Below are 8,358 nucleotides of genomic sequence, written 5' to 3'. Positions count from 1 at the left end.
TAGCTAAAAATGCTAAAGTTGATATCTAAAATAGCAGCTAATAGCTGAAAACGCTGAAGCTGAAATATTAGCTAAACTATTAGCTAAAACTCAAAATTAGCCTAAAAAACAGAAAAAATCCTAAAATAGACAAAATAGCTAGCATGTAGCTGAAATATTAGCTAAACGGCAAATTAGCCTAAATAACTGAAAAAAATCATAAATTAGCCAAAATAGCTAGCATGTATCTGAAATATTAGCTAAATGCCAAATTAGCCTAAATAACTGAAAAAAATCCTGAAATAGCCAAAATAGCTAGCATGCAGCTGAAATATTAGCTAAACTCAAAATTAGCCTAAATAACTAAAAAATCCTAAATTAGACAAAATAGCTAGCATGTAGTTGAAATATTAGCTAAATGCCAAATTAGCCAAAATAACAAAAAAAAGTCCTAAATTAACCAAAATAGCTAGCATGTATCTGAAATATTAGCTAAATGTCAAATTAGCCAAAATAACTGAAAAAAATCCTGAATTAGCCAAAATAGCTAGCATGCAGCTGAAATATTAGCTAAACTCAAAAATAGCCTAAAAACCTTAATAAATGCCAAAATAGTCCAAAAAGCTAGCATTGTGTCATTTTAACTCTCAACTTTACTACACTCCAACTTTATATAATATAAAGTAACGACTAATCAACTTTTAAATTAATCGATTCGTCGACTGATGGTGGCAGCCCTATTGTTTAATGCCTACAGATCTGTGGTTGTGCCAGAAACGTCATCATAACAAGAACCATAAACCACAGTTTCCCATAAATACAAACTTTGACCCATCCTGGTAGACGCTCTCATGGATGAAACTGTTTTTCTCTCCATATTTTTTGCTAAAATATAACTTTTCCCAACTAGGACGACCTAATAACTGACTTTTTATCCTCTTTCTTTTAATCTGAAAAAGGGGCTCCAGCTTCTCATCAGGAAAATGAAACAAACAGTCATATCAGAACACAAGAAGCTGTACTAGTGTTTCAGAGCTGTGGTCTTATCAAGCCCGGCTCTCTGTTTGTGTCCTGTTTGCTCATATGTTTACAGGAAATTAGACAAATGATCTAAATTTGCACATTTTTGCAAAGCGGCCTCACATATTCACAGACAAAACAAAACAAATGGATCTTTTAGTTTATTTTCATCCACTGACTCCACAGCACCTGTACCTTGAAACTTCAAAATGACCAAACTTTGACCTGTAAAAGAAAATAATTCAGATAAGTTAGACAGCAGTCAGACAGCAGACAGGTGCCAAAGGGCAAATCATTTTAAACGCACCTTCACAAACTGAGCGTTTCCTCCCACTGGCCTCTTTGTGACGATGCAGCACGTGTTTGCTTTTCAATGGAGCGCAGCTGAAAAATTGTTCCTTGTTCCTTTTGACTGTGAAGTGAAAGGAACAGCAGGGCATTACTGTCTGAATGCAGTCATCGCAGAAGGCCCCATGAGTCAGCCAGGTGTACCTGTAACAGGTAAACAGGTCCAAACTAGATGGTATTATAGCAAAGTTCAGCCTGTCTCGCACTTGAGCAAGTTATCAGGATATACTGGTTATAGACTCGGTGTCTGTTTTCAGATCACCACTACACACCAAGAATGCAAACATCTGATTTGAAAAAGAAAGTACAGCAGGAGGTGACAGAAGAGATGAACTGTGTTCGTGTAGGAACAAGAAGACCACATTCTCAGCATTTTCTGCCATTTTTCAGAAATCTCTAATAATTTTGAAGGTGTTTGTAATTCTGAACATTACAAGACAAAGTGAACTTTCTGTCCTCCGTTAAGCCATCCTTAAAGCAAACAAGTTACCTCTAATAATTAATTTGTATTTCTACTTTTTTTAGATACATCAAATACCTTGTTAATGTTTTGAGGGATTCTGACTTTTTTGGGTCTCTCAAGTTCTGTTTAACAAGTCGTTAAGCTACAATCCTCCTGAATAATTTTCATTTTTTCAATAGTTTTCCCACGTTCAAGACGTTGTGCTACCATGTGATGCTTTCAGTTGGAAACAGGTCATCTGGGTTCACTTTGAAGGAGGCTTCATTAAGCAATTTTTTATGTTAGTGCCATTCATGTCTAAAACAGGCAAGAGTAAGAACACAATCTACTGTATCAGTTTTTTCTCAATACATTACAGTGTTTTGATGGGTATCTTTTTATGCCATCAAGTTTTGTCTGTGTTTAAGGTAAACTTTGGGAGATTTAAGGATTTAATGGATAGAAAGGGTTTGTTTTCAATGTGTAAAAACTTATGTTCTGCATAACTTACAAAAAAACTGATCTTAAAATAAAGTTTGGTTGCTTGATCAGGTAGAAGAAAGATATGATATAGATATATATATATTTTTTAAATAAAATAAGTTTTTGGAAGAACATTAAAAAATAATAATAATAGACCAAATAGCTGAATTGTATGGAGACCTTTAAGTAAAACAAAACAATTACATAAAATATATATATATATATATATATATATATATACATTTTAAATTTAAGCGAAAATATTTTTCCTTAAATTTTTAGAAAAAAAGTTTTTTATTTCAATTTTTAGAAAAAAAACATTTTTGCGTTACTTAAAAATATATATATATTACTTCAATTTTTAGAAAAAAATGTTTGCCTAATTTTTTTTATCCAAAAAGATTTTTTTTTTACTTTAATTTTAAAAAAAAAAATCCTTAATTTTTAGGAAAAAAAAGGTTTTTACTTACATTTTGAGATTTTCTTTTTTTTGCCTTCATCTAAAACAAAACAAAACACTTTTTTACTTCAATCTTCAGAAGAAAAAAAATCTGTTACGATTTGGTGTGCAGCAGTTACTAACCAGGATAAGTTATTTAACTTCAAATTTTCAAAAAAGAAAAAAAAAACATTTTACCCCCTTTTTTTTTTTTTTACTCGAAAGTCCCTTTAGGTGCTTCCGTAGAATGACAGCATCTGGATTTACAATTTTCATTTTTTTTCAAAAACTTTTTACATGCAATTAGTTTGTCCTTCTTTACTGGCACAAGGAATGGGCTGTTTCAATGTAAAACACAAAACTGGGTGCAATCATTTCACAGTTTCCAGTGTGCGATAAATCACATATTATAGGATTTTGTACCTGGCAGGATCCAACTTGTTTTCAACGTATTGCTTCATGTGACCAGACTAACAAATGATGTTGAGGATTCATGAAGATTCGAGCTCTGAAGCAACAACTAAAGACGTTTATGGAGGTTTATACGTCCGCCTTTAACCCTTTATGCAGATACTGCTCATTTTATACTTAAATCTGGATAAAGTTTTATGATAATAATGTTTTATGCTGTCTTTTGTCCAATTAAAACCTGGAACCTGTCATAATTAGAGTTCCTGAAATAGTCTCCTCTCATCACTTCAACCTATTATTGACACATTGAGTTGCTCTTCAGTAGAAATTAACAAAATACTCTTTTTATGTCTTTCTGTTTCAGTTTACCTTCCACTTTGTCCAAATAAACAAATACTGTTACACCTTTATTTCTCTTTTTAATAGTAAATCATGTCAACAAGGTTGAGTGATTGACAAGATTGAACTACCATAATGTCCTGGCTAGATTAAAATAAAATACTTGACTATTTCTTTGTAATTATCTTAATTTGGGAATTTCTTTGTCAAATCCTTCAGATTAAATCAACAAATGAAGTCAAACTTTCATCTCTTCCAATTATAATAATTACAAGTGATCAATGCTTTGCACTGAATATGTTCTCCTAAAATGTGTGCAGCGTAAAAATCAACACCAACAAACCTTGAAATACTTTTGGGTGTTTTTTTTTTTTTTTTTCAGAAACCGGGTTCACCTTCATTCCTGCTCAGCCCAAAAAGACTTCTGCCAAACAGTTTAACAAAGACGCAGATGTTTTTACTGATAAACTCTGTCGGTTAGACAAAGAACTTCTTTGCAGCCTGCAGCAAGAAAACTGCTTTAACTCCAATGGAAATGTGTATAGAAAAGAACAGGTATAATAAAGAAAATAGTCTTCCATACAGTTCCTACTCATGGTGCGACTTCTGAATGTTTGTTTAGTTGTGTTTCTTTATAAAATGATGATAAGAATATGTATTGAAATATGCATATTTAAATATTAAAAACTTTTAAGTATACATTAAATATACATTGATGAAAATGTTGAATAAAATGAAGTACATAAAATAAATATACATAGAAATTAAATGTCTTAAAGTTATTGTTTACTTTTCAAGAGGTGTTAGCTTCCATTGGAATACATATTTGTATTTGATCATTGCATAGTGTCATATGTAAAATATTGTTTTGTAAAGTTTACCTCTGTTTTTGTGTCTATATTTTTTTTTAACAATTCTTCTGCTTTTACACTTCAACCACTAACTTTATTTCTCAAATCTTTTTTGTTTATACCTCCCTGTCCTATTTCTTTTTATTTTAACATTTTTTACATTTTGACTGCTTTCCCTTGTGTTCCTTGCAAGCTTTGATTTTGGAAAACTTTGAATTCAGCTCGTTTCAGTTAAAGGTGTGAAATGCAGCTGCAAAAACGTTGAGATAAGACGAGTTGCTCTGGATTTAGGTTGGGTTTGGTTGTCCTCCCTCCGCCTCTCGCCTTTAGGCGGGACAATGATCTACCACCAAACAGAGGCAGCCTTCTTTAGCACTATGTTAATCCTGCTTACCTCCCCCGCCATGCTTCTGCTTCTCAGTCACACAGAAGGCAGCACGCTCCAAAACGTCACTGACGCGCCATATGGAATTTTCTGCCGCATAATTCAAAAGCGAACAAAATACGGCATCACAGAAGAGTGATGGTATGCATGTTTGTAATCATGAACCAGCATCATAGGTCAGTCACTTGACCCCGGGCTGATGCTGAGCCACAATGATTTTGTACAGCGATCGCTGCTGATCCACATCCCAGCGTGCTGGTTTTTGTCTCCTCCACACAATGCAGCTCAAAGAACATAGTGAAGCGGACACAGTTTTGTTTTTGCACCCATTTGCTGCTGAGCAGTGGCCCATCCAAGCTGCATTGATCAGTGGCTGACGAGGGATGTGCCTTGAAGGCCCTGCTCTGTTTTGTCTGTGAAATACACATTTCAGCTGAGTGGTGGATGTGGAGGCACCGTATTAACTCTTCCTCCTGATAGCAGCGATGGTCGTCTATTTAGAGAAGGCACTTAGCGGAAACAACCTGGAATCTGTAAACTTGGTCACTTTTATTTTAAGCTGTTTTTGAAATAAAAAGTGTGAAAATGAACAAAGAGAGACTTTTAAAGACATTTATTTCAGATCATAAATGCATTAGATTGTGTAACATTTATAAATGTGGGGCAGCAGTTATAAAACAACCGCAACATGCAAATGAAACAGTCCATTCGCCAACAAATAAAGCATTTATTACGATTGCCTTGCAGTGTAAAATGAAATGTTATGGAGAAGTTTCCATCTTCTGTTATAACTTTGCGACAACAGGACAAACAAACAGAAAAAAATGAACTCTGTTTGAGAGGACATGAACACATAAACAGCAATATTTATATGTAAATATTAAGCTAGCATATGTAAGAAATATATTAAAGAATTAACATTTTAAAAAGAATTTAAAAGTATTTTTTGGATGTAAATTTTACATAAAAGAAATGGCTAGAATAAAAAAATGGTTAAAAATAATATATATTTTTTTACATGAAATCAAAAGTATTTTTATGTATAAATGCAAAGGAAACAGCGAGAAAAAAGTGAATCAGTGTTTTTTGTTCCTCACTTTTATTTATATTCTTAGCAAAAAGTACTCTATTCGTGTACTACAAGTATAATTAGTTTATACTAAAGTGTGATGTTTACTTTTATGTACTATTACAAATTTAAAACCGTTCAATTTAGTTTGAAAAAGTATTCAGTCAGCCTACTTCCTAAACTACATGTATCTATACCCACTTATACTCAAGTATACTTCATAAAATCAACTTCATGTGTACTTTTTACTCTGGGAAGTTATAAGAAAACTGTTAAGGAAAGCACTAAAATATAAATAAGCTTTTATAAAACCAACATAATCCAAGTGTCGTTCAAAAATAAAGAACAGAAAAGGCCATGTATGTTAAGATAACTGAACTTTGGAAAACACCGAAAAAATTCACTCATATTGAACTTGTAAACAAAAAGGCGCCTAAATAAATGTGAAAAATCAGAACTGGAGTTCTAACAGTTGTTGCTCACCTTTTGGCATTCTGTTTCTTTTTACGCCGGATACCCTTTAACCGTCACAGGGAGACCCATGGTCCCCTCATGGCTACATAGTGTGGAGGGGAGGAAGCAGGAGCTTCAGGAATGTGTCATAAATACATGAATTACAGAGAAATTAAAATAAAAAAGAAATTAACCATTGATGCATGATATATTTGGGGATGTTTTTTTGCATCAGTTTTGTGCTTGTTGATTGTAATGTTTTTAAAGATGAATTATGTTTGTATGATCTAAGTTAATTATTTTTAAATAAATAAAACTTTATAAAGAATGGTGTTATTTTTAGAGCAGATCATGGTAAAATATTCCACCAGGACCTGCAGTCATCTCACTGGTTTGGGGGTGTTTTTTTTTTTTAATTGCGCCACATTAAGCCTCACTTATCACGCATCTGCAGACTCAATGCGCGTCTATGTGGTGCAGAGAAAGTTCAAACGGGAAACGCTAAGACTGAATTTCCAAACACGCCGTTTCCCCACAGGCCCCGTTACATCACGCACTGGTGTTTCTCTGCTTCGTCCAGCGCGCGCTCGTGTCACTGAGTTCACAAGTGGGCGTGGCCCCACGCGGGCTTTTAGCGGTGCACAACCCCAGCTGCTCGACGCATGAACCTGCTTGACCCCGAAGATGCTGCCGCCCCAAAGGAGAGGAGGAGGAAGGCGCGCGGCGACCCCCATCAGTCTCCCGGAATATTTGGGGACGCGCTCGGTTCTTCCTTAAATGACCCCGAAGCTGAAGCGGGAACATCCCGTTCCTGGGATATTATTAGTTCTCTTTGCGTCACCAAATTGTGACTGCCCCTCCTGCTGGCACGCAATGGCGCTCCAAATTGTGCCAACAGCATATTGTCCTCCAAAACAAACATTATAAAAGAGGTAGTTATCATTCTTCAGTAACTGTGTCAACCACTTGTAGGAGTGAAACATGTGGCTGGAGCACGAGGCTGCACACAGCCCAGGCTCTGCTTGAAGTTTTTGCATAAAAAGCAGACAAAAGTTACTTTGGTGGGAACACATTTTAACTGGAGTGGAGCCTGAAGAGCTGAAAGCTATAGCCTACAAAGCACAATAAGCCATATGTTAACCCTCTCCCTTCCCCCAATCCTAAAGCCAGTGAGTTCAGGGAGTCCTGCATGCATCCTCCAGCCAGGATGGGGGAGATGGGAGTTTCTGTGTTCCTGCACATCTGAAGGATCTATGAGCAGACAGAGTTTGAGGACTTTACATGACAAGATGGATGTGGGTCACCAGCAGCATGACAAAGAAGTGCACTGCAGGTGTGCTCGACCCGACCTGAGAGAAATTCAGCTTTGAAGCAAAAAGTTGCAAATAAGATGGAAGATTGGCTAAAAACATATGACAAGAAAACAAAAAAACAATTGATGCACATAAAACCCCCAAATTGTGTCTTATCAAACTTTAAGGAATCAAAACCAAAAAACTGAAACAGTTAAATTAGTGAATTGCACTTTTAGAACTTAGTAAATCGTTCTTTACACCTCAAAACAAATGAAATGGAGTCTGGAACAAATGATATTTCTACTTAAAGTAAACTTAGCTGTAGCCAAGTCTGTTGGTTTAGTGGCTTCGAAATGAGATCAACAAATCACTTAACGAAAATCCTATTTAAGATTACAACAGAAAAAAATGTTGTATTTTAGAAATCAAAGACAAGAAAATTAAAAAAATAAAATAAAATAAAAAATAAACTTAATTTCCAAAAATCCAAAAAGTATTATGGGACGTTGTTGATTGGATGATGAAATCATCACTTCATGCCAAATGATGGACAATTGTCATCATCTGATCAGTGATGCCCCATACCTACATTTTCTGGTTTATTATAGTGTTTCATCTTTTTACTTTTCACTTTGGAGATTACTTTTTTTTTTTTACGAAAACCAGAAAAGGTAGATACTATGGGACATTGATTGGAGAATGACGTTTGTCCATCATTTCAACCAGAAGTTATTTAGCATGAAGCAATACAGGATATTATGAATGAATGAATGAATGAATGAATGAATGAATGAATGAATGAATGAAATGGTTTATTTCAAGCAATCAGGTCATAATACATACA

At 34.7% G+C, this 8,358-nt stretch overlaps 1 long non-coding RNA gene across 1 annotated transcript; it reads right to left on the bottom strand.

Annotated features, from left to right (window-relative positions):
* Positions 1-1,143: 1,143 nt before the first annotated feature.
* On the bottom strand, positions 1,144-3,658 carry LOC112151702. The gene is made up of 3 exons (XR_002920176.2): positions 2,743-3,658; positions 1,307-1,491; positions 1,144-1,224 (listed from the first exon to the last, which is right to left on the bottom strand). It is a non-coding gene; the product is annotated as an uncharacterized LOC112151702 (long non-coding RNA).
* Positions 3,659-8,358: the final 4,700 nt, after the last annotated feature.

Source organism: Oryzias melastigma, linkage group LG6 (genome assembly GCF_002922805.2).
Source record: "Oryzias melastigma strain HK-1 linkage group LG6, ASM292280v2, whole genome shotgun sequence".
NCBI lineage: Eukaryota > Metazoa > Chordata > Actinopteri > Beloniformes > Adrianichthyidae > Oryzias > Oryzias melastigma.
This window is presented reverse-complemented; position numbering and strand designations above follow the sequence as displayed.